Raw genomic sequence first — 15,888 nt, forward strand, 5'->3', positions numbered from 1 at the left:
CCGAGCCCTGCATCGGGCCCTGGGCTGATGTTGTGGAGCCTGACTGGGATTCTCTCTCTTCCCCTCTCTCTTTGCCCCTCCTCTGCTCTATCTCTCTCCCGAAATAAATAAATCTTAAAAAAAAAAAAAAAAACTAAAGAAAAAACAATAAAACAATAAAAATGAACATGCAACAACATGGATAAATCTGAAAATAATTATGCTGAATAAAAACAGACAAAGGAGTATTACTGTATGATTCAATTCATATAAAACTGGTTGCTTGGGAATAGGGAAGGGCTGAGTGGGAAGCATTATCAAGCGGGATGAGAAACTCTGAAGGATAATGGAAATGTTCATTATCTTGATTCTGGCGATGGGTTAAGGGTATACATATGTCAAAACTTACTAATTTGTACACTTATCATATGTAATCATCAATTATATCTTAGTAAAGCTGTTTTTAAAATTCCTCCTTTAAAATAATTTGTGGGGTGCCCGGGTGGCTCAGTCGGTTAAGCGTCTGCCTTCTACTTGGGTCATGATCTCACTGTTTGTGAGTTCGAGCCCCACATCTGGCTCTGTGCTGACAGCTCAGAGCCTGGGGCCTGTTCAGATTCTGTGTCTCTATCTGTCTCTGCCCCTCCCCTTCTCGCTCATGTGTGCGCTCTCTCTCTCTCTCCAAAGTAAATAAACATTAAAAAAAAATTTTAATAAGTAAAAATAAAATAAAATAATTTGTAGTAAATAATTTGATCTGGTTCTTTTATACATTTGCTGTACATGGTAAGCCAATTTAAGAAGATAAACTGCACTAAGTCTTAGAACTATTTTAATATGAGAATGAAAACTGTTAATACTAATCTATTTTAAATACTAAAGCAGATTCTTCTACCTGGCAACAAATATGTGTTAGGATGATCTACAATTCAGACGCCTCACTAACCATTCACCCATTTGAGTGAAGTTATACATGCCTCTTAGTTTTATTTATTTCACTAATTTTGTAATAAAAAAAAATAAATCCGGATTATTATAATTCTTATTCATTTTCTCTCTTCCAAGAGAATCATGTGTTAGGTTTTAATCCCAACAAGAGAGGGTGCTGATAATGCTTATTCTTCCATAGAGTAGCAGATGTGATCCTGAGGGTCCCACCCTTTTAGCCCAAGGGGTAGAGCCTGCTAAAATTCCAAAAGGGGCTTGAATGAAGAGTGACTTCTCCACCTAGTTGGCCAGGACTGGGAATCTGCCCTCATCCCTCGCCTCCCCTAGGCACTGCCACATGAGAGACACTCCCATCCAATCCACCAGACATTTACTGACTATGAGTAAATAGTATGCATTTCTATGTCCTCACAGATGCAGACTGTAAAGGTCCCACCAACATACCTGTAAGGATTATTTGTGTGAAATCAGTCATGGCCAATATATGTATCAAGGCCCTTAGCTATGTCTGAGGTGAGAGAGGCCAGATGAGGGAACACTCTAAGAGAAGGAGGTTCCTGAAGATTAGGGAGTAAGGCCCAGTGGACAAGGGAAGGGGAAAACATTATAGCTTCTGCCCGTTCTCTAGCCACCAACCAGTCCATCCTGTCACCAACAGGTCAGAGCTCAGTTCCTTGGTTGCTAGAGCTTTTAAGATCTCAAGGAAAATCTAAGTAGCCCCTAAGGAATGAGACATCCACCTCCCTATTTTCTGGTAAATTCCTTCTATCACTGAAGGAACAAATACACAGTGTCTTTTCATTCCACTCAGTGTTTCACTAAAGATAATGTTTCATTCAATATTTCAGTTAAGAAGGGGGAAAGAAAAGAGGAGAAGATTATATAATGGAAGGATGGAAGGGTGCTATACTTTTTTTTTTTTTTTTTTTTTTGAGCAGGTGGGAACAGCCGTTTATTCTATGCATATGCCTTGGTACCACTTACTATTTTGAGTAACCAAGAAAACAACTATCTAGATGGTGGCAGGAGAGAAATATAGAAAAAACAAGGTTGGGGTGCCTGGGTGGCTCAGTTGGTTGAGCATCTAACTCTTGATTTTGGCTTAGGCCATGATCCCAGGGTTGTGGGATAAAGCTCCATGTTGGGCTCTGTGCTTTGTGTGGAACCTGCTTAAGATTCTCTCTCTCTCTCTCTCTCTCTCTCTGCCCCTCTCCCCTAATTATGCTCTCTCTAAAATAAAAGAATTTTTTTTTTTAAATAGCAAGGATTTAAGTAGCAAGAATGTTATTGTCTAAATTGGAACATAATGTAGAAGATCACAGTGAAATGTGCCAAGAGACCATTTGTGACCACGGATTGTGCCACTATATGTTTACTTTGTAAAGATGCACTCTTGCATAATTAGCTCTCAACAGTTGTCAAAGCATGTCTTAATGCAGTAAGGCATCATTTTATTTACTTTTCTATATGATGCTCATATAAAAATAAGTCTGCTTTATTCAACCATACATCAGATACTTCTCATTTCTAAGTGTCAATATGTTTTGATTGGTAAACATCAAATATATGAAAACTAGATTTCGACCAAATAACACTCTATCTTTTGTCATTATAGTAGCTCCTAACTTTGAAAAGTTAATTTCACATTTCATTTTCACTATGTTACAATCCTGTGAGAGGGATGGTATTGGTAAAAATCACAGGTAAACCGACATATGATACTTGCTTAAGTCAGAGTGTTAGTCAGGGATTAGCTAGTTATCTGTGGTGCCATATCTGGGATATGTCTCCTGGGTTCCACATCTGTGCTGTATTTAGCTTGAAAATGTACTTTGAGCGGACTCCACCCCTTCGTGGGCTCTCACATAGGTCCTGCTGTTGGTCTTCATATAAACTGATCGCAATCGTAAACGGAACGTGTTACCTTTTCTCATCAGTTTGCCACATGTCCTGTTCCACAATCCCTCATCAGGAGACAAGTGCAACTTGCCATGCCAACCATTTGACATTTTTGAAAGGACACGAATATGTTAAACTCCATATACGGTGTACAAATATGCTAAGTCTATCTAAGGTCTCTGATCCAGAAAGTGTTCTGAAAAGAACAAGTGAAACTGTATTTTCTTCTTCTGGAAGCATTAAAGATGTCTTCTTTAATTATTACACTTAAGATTCTCTAACCAACAACATATGCTTGCTAATAATTTTTGTCTTGCAGGAATATGAATGTTTTCTAATGGGAGGCATTTAAAATGCCTTAGTTGAAGACTGATTCAAAGAAAAGCTCTCTTTTGGATTCATCTCAACATCTATCAGGTGGTATTATTTTTCCAATAATCTTTTACTTTATCCTTTGCTTTTGAAAGAGCTTATGTCCAACCTATAATTATTTTCTGCTAATTAGAGTAATTCATGGTTAATTATTCAAAATGATTCCTCTTCAAAATCAAATCCATTTCTTGTCATGACATTAAAAAAAAGTACAAATAAAATATCAGAATGCAAATTTCTGTCAGAAGGGAATGTTTTTTTTTTCTTTAAATAGCATAAAAATCTTTCTCTACCAGCAAAGGCTCCATGATTGCCTGCTTCAATTAATGTGAATTAGAGAAGGGCAACTGAATCATGAAGTGATGATTGTCAATATTTTTGATAATTAGTAAAGACTGGTTATACTGACTATACTGGAGTAAGTGATATACTGTATCCTTAAAGAAGAGTTGCAAAGCAATAAGACTTAAAAGGGTAAGAACAAACAGTAAACATGTTAGCTTGGGACCCTGGATGTCTAAAGATGTACTTTGAAGATGTATGCCTCTTTGTAGACTATCATTTGGCTAAATCTTCCTTTCTTGGTATTGCCTTGGTCCTGCTTTCTCAAGAGGCAGCTCCTTCCCTCTGTTATCTCCTAGGGTGGCCCTACAATCATGCTTTGCCTGTATCTGGACCATTACCCCACTATGATCTCACTCTCCATTTTGGTTTAGTCTCATTATTGTATGAATCCCAACCATCTTTCCCAAGAGGGTAAGGTTCTCCTCTGCCTAAGTTTTTCTTAGGCAATAGCCTTCATATACATACACTATACTTAGTTACATTTTCTTTTCTTTTCTTTTTTTTACTTAGTCAAATTTTCTACATACATTGAGTACCTTCAGTGCACTAAGCCCTCAAGTTGTATAATTAAAATGAAGAAAGTTGAACATACCAACTGTGTAGGTCATGGACAGTTCTATTAGATTCAAACAAAGAGAGTAAAGTTACAGATACATCAATGTAAGCATAAGATACACAGATCTTGGGGTGCCTGGGTAGCTCAGTCGGTTGAGTGTCCAACTTTGGCTCAGGTCATGATCTCACGGGTAGTGGGTTTGAGCCCCACATTAGGCTCTGTGCTGACAGCTCAGAGCTTGGAGCCTACTTTGGATTCTGTGTCTCCCTCTCTTTCTGCTCCTTCCCCCCTCATGTTCTCTCTCTCAAAAATAAACATTAAAAATTTTTTTAAAAAAAATCTTTAGAAATGGCAGCTACTTCTGAGATGCAGAAGACAAGAAAATTATCTGGGAAGTGCTGAAATTGTGGCTAGAGGAAAGAGAACTACTTGCACTTTGATGAGGACTGATTACCATCTTGTTCTTAATCTTCACTAAAACTTTGCAACTTATTTTATTTGCTTCCCCCTCACCATGGGAATACAGTTCAACTGTTATAATAAAAATTAACTTTACATAACTTTTCTTGAACGTACAGATTTTCATAACGGCTATGACAAAAACTAGGAAAACAAAACAATTAGATGATAAGTGACCTTATATGTCTGTGATGATGGCAGTCATGCTTGCTAAATAGTCTGTGAGTCCCTTTTCAGTTTAGACGGAGCCATGTAACTAGTTCTGGCCTATGGACTATGAGCAGATTACCATGTGTCAGAGCATTTAACTGCCAATGGGAGGAGACCCTCCAGTGGACTCTTTCATCGCCATGGCAACAAAAGAGACCGTGTGCTGAGATGGTGGATTCAAAGATGTAAGAGGCCTGGGTTGCTCAGTCACCACATGGAGGATGATGTTCTAGAGAGTTGCCTGAGTTCACAGTTACTTTTGTTGACTTCAACATACAAAAGCCAAGACATCAATCTGTGCTGTATGTGGCTCACAAGAGGGCCTCAACATATATCTTTATGCTGAATAAAATGGTTCCACAGAAGCACATTTCTCATCTAAATGCCAGAGTAAGTTTACACAGGCAGCATAGTGATGTGATCTCAAATGTCCATCACCATAAATGCAAAACTCCCTTTTTGTGTTTGCAGAAGTAATTCTTTATTTTCCATATTTGAAAGAAAGTATCAAAGACTGCATGCTGTTTGTTAAGAGGGCCTTTTCTTTTAAAAAGCTATTCAAACAATTTTTACAAAACCATCTGTATTACTTCGTTTTTTTCTTTAACTGCTGCTACATTTTACTTTCTTTTGCACATAATGAAAACAATCAATTGACTTGTATTACTTTGTTTTCTGTAGTTCATTGAACTATACAAGAAAGCAGAATGAAGGTAATAATAGAATTTTTTTTAATCTGGAAAATTGCTTTGCTATTCAACTCTTTGAAACTGTTGCTAAATTTTGGTATTTTGGGTTTATGTGTCAAAAGTAGTTATACTATAATCATTCCTATCTGGATGAATGTTCAAAGCTCTGAAGAATTTTTATCATGACATGATTTAAATAAAATATTAGAGACCAGCTAAATGTTTAATTATAGATTATTCACATATTTGGAGCATCCACTTCATGATGTATTTTGTAGCCATTTAACACGATAATGTAGAACGTCAGCTTTTAGATGGGATAACATTCATTTATCTGATTAAAAACAGGAAGAGTTACAGCCAAAGTTCTACAAGTGTATGTATCCATCATACTATTTTATCAAGACTACAGCCTGATTTTCAAAATTTGAGCACATCTTCTGAATTTTATGTAAGTGAACATGTGAGTTGCTTCATGGGAAAAAATAGAGAACCGTCATGAAAAGAATTCATGATACGATAGGTAATTAAGAGTCACTAAAGACAACGAAAATGATCTGCATCACCAACTCATGGCAGCTACGGAGAATTGCAGGTACCGGCCTCAGAAGGTACTTTAAGTGTCAGACAAATGGTCAAAGGAATTTAGCAGTAGGACTTTCTGCTATGAAAGCAGAGACTTACGTAACTTGAGATACAGTTGTATTTCACATATACCTTTGCTAGGCTGTGTTTTCTTTCTCAAGTGTAACTGCAGTTGTTGGGCATGGAATTATTCTTCTTTTCTTTCTTTGTTACTTTAAGGAAATTAAGGTCAGCTGATGCATTTTAACTCTCCACATTTGAACCTGAAGCACAACACTTTCCATTGAGGATTCTTGTGGAACTTTTTAGTTATGTTTTAATAAAGTCTTACTTGTATTGACTTCTGAGGTGGCGTGGCATTCCCTAACTCATCAATTACTTGGGTTTATGGAGAGATTTTAATTTGATATGATAGATTCAACCACTGTTTTTCAGGTTTTATCTGCATGCCTGGAAGCCTTTTAATAACCTGCAATAATAAACAAAATGAATTTGACTTCTAGGGTAGATATTCTTGTAATTGATGTTTTTACCAACTCAGGGTGTTCGTTTATTTTTCCAAAAAAATAAAGCACACTCTTTCCATCCTTGGGGAATAGAGTAATGGAATTGCAATACTAAAAAGTTGTGAGAGATTCCATGGTTGCAATGAAAACAATTCATACAGATCTATTTCTTATATTTACTTTTTTTTAAGTTTATTTATTCATTTTGAGAGAGACAGAGAAAGCGTGAGCGGGGGAGGAGCAGAGAGAAAGGGAGACAGAGAGAATCCAAAGCAGGCTTCTCACATGGTCAATGTGCAGAGATGGACACAGGGCTCGAACTCATGAAACTGTGAGATCACCACCTGAACCGAAATCAGATGTTGGATGCTTAACCGACTGAGCCACCCAGGCGCCCTGATATATTTCTTATTTTAGACATGATCCTTGCATAACTCAAAAAAAAATTTTTTTTCCCATATCTTAAATTTATTTACCTTTCTGTGTAGAGTAGTTAGGGATCAAGGTGTAATAATTTTTTTTTTTTAAATATAGTAACAAGTAGTAGGTAAGGCTGGTATGGACTAAAGACCAGCATAGGAAATGACATTATTTTTACTTTCAAAATTGTGTATTTCCAATACTGAAAAATGGGGTTTTCAACATAGACGTGATTTTGATAAATGACAGAATTCTGCCTAAGGCCACAGAAGAGACAAGAACAAGGAACATAAGAATAGGGAATTTACAAATTAGCATGTTATGATTATCCTCTTTCATAGCATTTAAGAACAGCTTTGAAAAGATCCAATGTCTTCAGCACTTTAAACTTATTTCTACTGTATCTAAGTAGCATGTACTATAACTCAAATTGACAAGGCTGCCTGAGAAATATTGGCACAACTCTTGTATAGCGATGAGGCATTACTGAACAATATTTTTGGATGATAAACAGTAATGGAAATTTGAGATTGAAATGGCCTTTTCAAGGGAATAGGTCACACCTACGAAAACACAAGATAGGTATTTAAGTTTGTCTCTCATTCCTGGATATTGAGCCTCTTCAAGTGTTTGTGCGTTAGTCAATTTGACACCTCAAGGATCCCTAATTTTTATGAAGATGTCAGCGTGCTGGTAACATTTTTTGAAAGATCTATTAAAAAAAAAAAGTATCTTACTTGCCCCAAGACTGAATATAATTTTTCATGATACTTACAGGGCTGATGAAATATTGCATGGGTTGTGGAAGGAGGGGTTGCAGCCAGCAAAGGTGGTGAGCCATATGAGGATTTCAATAATTTGCTGCAGTGATAATGCTCTGTCTCAGCTCTCAAGAAACCAAAGCAATAGCTACTATTTACTAGGCTGTACTAAGAACTTGAGGAAAGAAAATCACTGAGGCTCACTTTCTTCATCTGTATATAAGGGCACTGTCTAGCTCGTAGTTTATTGTGAGAAAATGAATTCCACATATATACAAAAGCCATTCCAAGTTAAATATATGAAGTATTCAAGGTTGAAAATCCATAGGTGTACTTTAATTAACTGAAAACCATTGAAAAATCTTGCATGAGTCTTTAACCTGTAGATGTGCTCCTGGTGTGGTAAACTCACTAAAGGAAAAAAAAAACAAAAAACTGTACCATTAAGAACGGAGTCAGGATTGAAAGAAACACTGCCTAATATGGATGTCATCTATGTCATCAAAGACTCTGAAAGTTCCATACATTGCAAACATTCAGGACATTCCTATTGGAATGACCTGGCTTCACTTAAGGTGGGGTTATATCCCAATAAACCCATAAACCCATCTTAAGTGGAAAATATTGTAAATTGAAAATGCATTCAGTGCACCTAACCTACTGAACATCATAGCTTAGCCTAGCCTACCTTAAATGTGCTCAGAACACTTACATTAACCTACAGTTGGGCAAGATCATCTAACAGAAAGGCTATTTTGTAATAAAGGGTTGCATATCTCATATAATATATTGAGCAGTACACTCAAAGTCAAAAACAAAATGGCTGTGTGGGTTCAGAGCGGTTTTACACAGTTTATTTACAAATTATTTACCCTCATGGTCCCTGTCGGTGACTGGGAGCTGAGGCCCGCTGCCCAGCATCAGGAAGGAGTGTTGCACCCCATATATCACTATCTGGGGAAAAGATCAAAATTCCAAGCACGATTTCTACTACATGCATTTTGCTTTTGCACCATCGTGAAAGCCAAAATATCATTAAGTAAAACTGTCATAAATTGGGGACTATCTGTATATAATCTCAGATGCTTCTGACCCATCACCAGCTGTTGCCACACTCGTTGACATTTTCTTATTGCCAATCTTTTGTGTATTTCTAAATTCAGGTTTCAATGGTCAAATAATTACATGAGACTTGCAAATAACTAATATAGTTACTACTATAGTCACTCAGGGGAAAGAGTAGTTTGAGGTTTTTCTCTGATCCCATTTATGTTACTGTTTTCACTGTAGCAAAAAGTTTTAGGTAGGTCTGTAAAATTTTCCTGAGTGTTTCCAGTACTAAAATAAACTTCTGAGTAATTCATTTCTCTCTCTTGCCTGTATACGTACAAATGTTGTATGATAAATAGTCTAAGAAGAGTCTTTTATCAGTATTGGCCTTTTCCTCTGGAGTTTCTTTTCCTTCTAGTTTCTAAACTTGAGTATCTTGGGTTCTCTTAGATTCTTGCTTTTGCATCCACATATTTATGTTCATCAGTCCAATTTATACTTCCTTTTCATTTTTTGACTCTTCTTTCCTAGTTTACTGCTAATTTCATTCATATATCCGTCCAGTAATCTTTTACACAAACTGTATTTTATATTTTATTTTTTTAGAGAAAGGGAATGTGTGACAGGGGTAGAAAAAGGGCAGAGAGAATGAGTGAGTGAGTGAGAGAGAGAGAGAGAGAGAGAGGGAGATCTTAAGCAGGCCCTACGCTCAGCGCAGAGCCTAATGTGGGGTTTGATCCCAAAACCCTGGGATCGTGACCTGAGCTGAATTCACGAGTTGGACGCTTAACAGAATGAGCCACCCAGGCACCCATACACAAACTTTATAAACTCATTTTCCATTGTACTACAACAAGCTAGACGGGTCTCCTCCTTCACCACATATTTGTTGACTTTGGGCAGGTGGTTGTAGGTGTATGGGTGGTTTTCTCTGGGTGGAGGAGACCTTTCATTAGGGATGTCTGGCCTAAGACCTGAATCATGGGAAGGGGTCAGCTGTGAGGGGCTGCAATGGGCGTGCAAGTTTGATGTGTTTGAGGAAAAGAAGGCTAGCAAAAAAGGACATGGACAATGAAAAGAGAGGCCCAAGGGTGGGAGGGTAGCCAGGTCACATGGAGGCTACAGTTTTTTTAAGTATGCCGGAAATCATGGAGGGATTTTAAGCAGGGGGTATGACAAGATCTGAATTACTTTTTAAATGGTCAGTCCGGTTGCTGACAGATGAATGCTGTGGAGATAGAGTCCAGGGAGCCTTCCTAAACATTCCTCTCTCTGGACTTCCTGGAACCTCCTCTCTTACTCACTTGGCTTTTACATATATGTAATCTTGTATTATTCCAATTTAGGTGTGTATCACATAATTTTACCAAATGCTCTTCGATAGACTCCATATCTTGGCCTCTGTATCGTAAGACTCCTTTGTGCTCTCCATAGCACTTAGTCAGATGCGTTACACCCGATAGGTACATAACATAGGTTAGTAACTGTTGATGGAGCCCTATTATATAAAGTACTCATTCTAGTAAAACAGAATGTGAAAAGTCGAGTAAAATGGCAGAATCAAAGTGATTCTGTATATGGGTTATTTATTATAAAATTATCTCAACTGAACTATGCATTTCAAATTTTTCATAAAAAATATGGTCAAAAGCCAGTTGAAAGTGATCATTGAAAAAGAGCATATTAACAAAATGTTAAAGTTTATAGTTCTGTACTTTCAGTTTATGTAGCTGAGCTTTCAGGAAATCTTCTAATCCTTACGCAGGATACAGATTTTTGTCCATTTCCTTATGACTTTGAAAAGTGCCCCCCAAGAAGTAGTGTAATCAGTTCAACTTCCTATGGCTTCCTAAGGTAACAATTTGGGTTATATTCACCTATATTTTCTAAATGATGGCTATGCCTCTGTTAAATTTTCCGATCTGTCAAAACCAGAAAATAAAGTTAAAACATTAAATCATTACTAAAATTAATATTTTGTGATACTTAATGAAATCGAATACAAATAATTACCTATTGCTCACTGAGCAGTATAGTCTTGCCTTAGCATTTCATCAGGAGCGATGGTAAAAAGTACAATCAGCATAACATAGCAACAGTCTCTGTGACACTCTCCTCACCCTCTCTCCTTACCTCTCTCTCTCTTTCTCCCCCTCTCTTTGCCTCCCTGGCTCCCTTTTCCCCATCTGTTTTTTTTTTTTTTTTTTTTTTAATTTTTTTTTTCAGCGTTTATTTATTTTTGGGACAGAGAGAGACAGAGCATGAACGGGCGAGGGGCAGAGAGAGAGGGAGACACAGAATCGGAAACAGGCTCCAGGCTCTGAGCCATCAGCCCAGAGCCCGACGCGGGGCTCGAACTCACGGACCGCGAGATCGTGACCTGGCTGAAGTCGGACGCTTAACCGACTGCGCCACCCAGGCGCCCCCCCCCATCTGTTTTTTCAATGCAGAGACACTGCATAGCTTGAGGGAAGCGTGGCAATTTTTAAATGGGAGGGGAAATGATCAACATTAGTTTAAGATTAAAGTTGCATAACTAGATTTGCCTTTTTTTCAGAATGAAATTTCTAACGCTCTGAAGCACCACAGTGCTACCATGTAACTTAAATAAAGATAAACAGTTTTTCTCAATTTGCACAACTTTTGGTTTCTGCCTTCTTCGTCATTTAAGTCTCGGACAGTTTGTTTTAATGTACTGCTTTTGTGAATGATTTAAATGGAAAAAAAAATGTTCTTTAGCTTTTCTTTTAAAACAACAGAATGCACATTCTCACGTTCACACGATCTTACGCTAGGAAAAACTAATAGAACGCCTATCCCAAAGTGTACTTTCAACTTGTTTGTATTGCAGACAATCGACATCTTTGAAGGAGACTTGACATGAAGGCACAAAAGTCACCCTGCTTCAGCTGGGCCAACCTATGGGTAATGTTTGAAGTCAGTGGAAGCTTTGCATTTTGGGAAGGCCTATCCAGGTGTCAATAAATATGAGAAATGGGCTCAGAGCTGTGTGTAAATGAATAGGTTGCATGCACTTGAAGGCAGTCTTACAGGAACACATTGAGAGATCTGGCATTCTTAAAATCAAGCATATGTCATATCAACATTCCTAGTACAAAGTATTTTGTTACTGTTTCTGTGCTCTAAATAGCCCCATGCAAAGGCACATCATTGAACCAAAGCATATGGAGGCGGCTATTCAGTTATGCTGAGCTATGCTTCAGTATCAAATCACTACCCCCTTCCTCACCTTTTTCCACACATTTCCAGAAATGGAAATTTCTGCTCAGAAATTCTACTATAGCAAAGAAAGAAGTAAATACATGAGGGTGGATTCCAGTTCTCAAGACATATCAATATGAACCAGTGCTATTGTCTGTTTCCTGCTGAATCAATAAAACATAGGCACCTATGCCTTAAGGAAACAGTAACTCTTTAAATTGCCCTTTATATTTACAATTACTTAATGACTGTATTTTGCCAAAAATAAAGGTCATTAAAATCATCTTGAAGCTTCACTTAAATTTCAGAAGTAGCCTACAACTTGTACAGTCTTTAACTATGTTCCATTTAACACATTTAATAGATGTAAAAGCTCACAAGTGATGATATAAAGGATAATTTACGCTTGCAATGCATTTTTGTCCAATTAATAGATTGCCTGCGTGTTGCATATTTTGCATGACAAAAGAGCAGAATATTAAACTGCCATTCATAATGAAAATGCACTTTGCAAATTAAAAGTGCCGAAACAGAAATTTTTCACCCTGTTTAGGAAATAAACAGTCCTTAACCAATTAAACTGCATTGTAATAATTCTATGATTTATTGCAAGTTGTTTAACTTTCAAAACTCGGCTAACCCATATTAAGGTCACAATCCATCATGTCTTGCTTGGAAAGCCAGCAAATAATGGCTGTTGTATTAGCTGCTTTTGATGATAGTATGAAAGAAGTATTAGCACTTGTCAACAAAACTGCTTACAACATAACATTAGCATGCATGGGCTGCTGTACCTATTTATTATTCTGGCAGCTTCACACATATTGTTACAAGCTTATAAAACATTTTGTCGGGTGGAAACCGAATGTACACTGTTTGGTTTTCTGATAGACTGGCAGCATAAATGTCTGGGCTGACTTAGTTTAGTTTAAGTGTAAATAGAGACACAAATTCTTCAACCTGTTCTCTTATTGATACTGAAAAGTGCTGAATTATTCAGCATCCAACTCTTCTGTTTGTGTCTATCACAGTTATCAATTACCCATCAGTCTTCTTGTCAAAACAGAATGGATTAATCTGGCTGAAAATAAGACAAATAAATGGATACTATAACAGGGGTGCGGGGTTGCCAGACTGTCAAAGGGAAATCCAGGCAGTGACATTTGCCGTCAAAAATGGGATCTCTGGCTTAAGTGAGCAAATGATTCCCCTTTGCGAGCCAAGAATGCACTTAGCTCACCGTAAGTAAATTAATCTGCCTTCTTTGACTGCTAATGCATTAGCACTGAGGTAATAGTTCCATTGCTGGAATTCCTTTACATTTAAATAATTTTGGTCATCATTATTGTTTCTCAAGGAAATGCAGATACTTTATCTTGGTAGAGAGGCCTGCCTGGTAAATAAATGAACCCATTTAACAATGAAGTTATTGCTGATAGTTTTGTGCCACTTCATAGCTCTCAGCTCATGTGATACTAAGTAACTCTTTGCACAGATGGCTGGTGGAACCCATCCAGCATCTGCAAAGTCCATCCCTGTTTTCTTTCCCAAACATTTTATTTGGAAATCTTGTTTGGCAAACTTCCCGAGACTCTGCCTAGCTGTTCAAAGTACATATTTCCAATCTATCTCATTTGGCCCTTCTATAAAAAAAGAGCCAGCAAAGTGCCTTCTTATTTGGCACAAAAAAGGCAGCCGCCGACTGAAGCAAGTTTTAGGTTCCTGGCCAAAAATTTACAAGAATTTTATCTTAGATGCTTCTATACTGGACTGTTTTACACAGTCATCATTAACATCTGAAGCCGTCACATTGTGACAGGATCAAAACCCCCAATCTGTATCAACTGATAGCTTCACTTTGCCAAAAGCTCCCACTTGTTCTTATTTTCCCAGACATCTGCACCCCAGTTTTTGTGGACACGGTTCTTACTTACACTGTGGGATGGTGAGGTATCTAAGGTGAGCTACCTGCTAGAAAATGGTTCCATCCACTTGATGAATGAATACATTATTTTTGAATGAAACAATCATCTTTTGTTTGTTTTGCCAAAAGACGGTGTAAAGAATAATTTCAAGCATTTAAAAACCAAAACCCTTCCTATAGTTGGGGAGTTCAAAAGAGGCCACGGTAACAATTACATTCTAAGCACAACTGTCACAGTTCTCTTAAAGACTTTGACAGACTGGAAATTTTGGTCTCACATTCCCAGAACATGACCTCAAATTTCTCCTCAATGTAAATCACTTTCCCAGAACTTCAGCATTTAAGGGAAATGCACATTGGCCTGTTGTGCCTTGGCCTGATTCATCGTTGCTAAATCTCATCCGCTGGTATATAATCCCAAAATGACTTCATGAAGGCAGCTACTGAACATGTGCAAACACTGAACCTTCTCTTGAAATGAGGCAGCATTTTTGTTGCTAGTCAATTTACAGTTTTACTTTGTCACTCTCGTCCTTCTTTTCTTTTTAAATAAGTAACTGCTGGGCCACCTTGGTGGCTCAGATTCAGCATCCAACTCTTGATTCTGGCTCAGGTCATGAGCCCAAAGTCATTAGACTGAGCCCTGTGACGGGCTCTGCATTGAGTGTGAAGACTGCTTGGGATTCTCTCGCACTTCCTCTCCCTTCGCCCCTCTCTCCCTTGTATGTGTCTCCTCTTGCTCTCTCTCACTCTCACTCTCAATACATAAGTAAGTAACTCCCTAATACAGAAAAGTAGCGTTGTACAAAATTTTGCATGGCTAGCAACTAAGTTAATTGACAGGTGTGTATCATGAACTTTTTTCTACATGTCATTTCCCATTCTTGGAGGAACTCTTCAAAAATATATGCCTGCCATCTCAGATCCAGGTTGTCCAAGTCTAGACATTCTCTCCCACTGGTTCCCTTTTACCAAAATCCCCCATCAGTTGCTAAGCCCTACACGGTCTGCCTTTACAATGTCTGTTATTTTCTCTTCAATTATGACTGTCACCATGCTTGTGCAGTCCCTGCCGAGTCCTTCACACTTTCATGCATGTACCAGTTCATTGATTCCACAGTTCTGTGAGGGCCTAATACAGGTAGTCTCTCTGCCTCAAGTCTTTTCCACACACCTCCCACTCTGGCTGCCTGCCCTCAGCGTGAAGTGCCCTCTGGCCATCCTACCCACCCTTTATGTCTCAGTTCAAAGGCAACCTCTTTGAACATTTTTCCTACTCCCTTACCCATGTGTTATTTCTTATGTCTTCGAGTCTCTTGAGCATTTTTCTCTCTCCTTTATCACAACATGCTAGAATTCCTACTCCTGCAACCTCCCAGCTATGTGACCGTGGGAAGTTATGTAACCAAATGAGGCCTCAGTTTCTCCTCTAAAATCGGACGGATTATTACTCCATAGGGTGTGAGATTAAATGAGGTAATGCATGGAAAATACTTAGAACAATGCCAGTGAACATTCAAGTTCTTGTTATATTCTTATATTCGGTAAGGACTGAAAAATACTTGTTGTGACATTTGTATGTCGAGAGAAAACAACTGTAATTGCCTTGGGTGTTTTTGAAGGCCTTAAAGCTACATTTACTTACTGTCCCAGGTAGAGGACCAGGACATCCAATTCTGGGCTGATCACTCTGGAGTCATACTGCGTGTCTTTGCAGCCTGGCCCTTACTAGCTCTTTTTTTTTTTTTTTTTTAAATGCAAAGTCAGGGAGTTTAAAGTTTCTATACTTCATAGATATTTGTTAAGATCAGCTGAAAATAAAAGGCTTAGCAGTGCCTGATCCATAGCAAGACCTCCATAAGTGTAGCCTGTCATTACACTAGAGGGATTTCAAAATGCTCCTTGATCTAATTCTAGGTGGTGAGAGAGGACCATCAAAATGAATGTATAATTCCCTGAATTA

General features: G+C 38.0%; 1 protein-coding gene and 1 long non-coding RNA gene across 11 annotated transcripts in view; one reads left to right on the plus strand and one right to left on the minus strand.

The window, feature by feature from the left end:
- KIAA0825 (KIAA0825 ortholog) overlaps positions 1-15,888 on the minus strand; it is a 382,909-nt gene that overhangs the window by 67,009 nt on the left and 300,012 nt on the right. The gene's annotated exons all lie outside the window — the stretch shown is intronic.
- LOC106968911 (uncharacterized) overlaps positions 1-15,888 on the plus strand; it is a 56,008-nt gene that overhangs the window by 35,393 nt on the left and 4,727 nt on the right. For 2 of the 7 annotated variants that reach the window (XR_008291184.1, XR_008291366.1), the window contains exon 4: positions 3,146-13,960. This is a non-coding gene — a long non-coding RNA (uncharacterized LOC106968911). The remainder of the gene's footprint in view (positions 1-3,145; positions 13,961-15,888) is intronic. The other 5 variants (XR_008291499.1, XR_008291255.1, XR_008291439.1 and 2 more) reach the window with 5 other exon arrangements.

Source organism: Acinonyx jubatus, chromosome A1 (assembly GCF_027475565.1).
Source record: "Acinonyx jubatus isolate Ajub_Pintada_27869175 chromosome A1, VMU_Ajub_asm_v1.0, whole genome shotgun sequence".
Classification (NCBI taxonomy): domain Eukaryota; kingdom Metazoa; phylum Chordata; class Mammalia; order Carnivora; family Felidae; genus Acinonyx; species Acinonyx jubatus.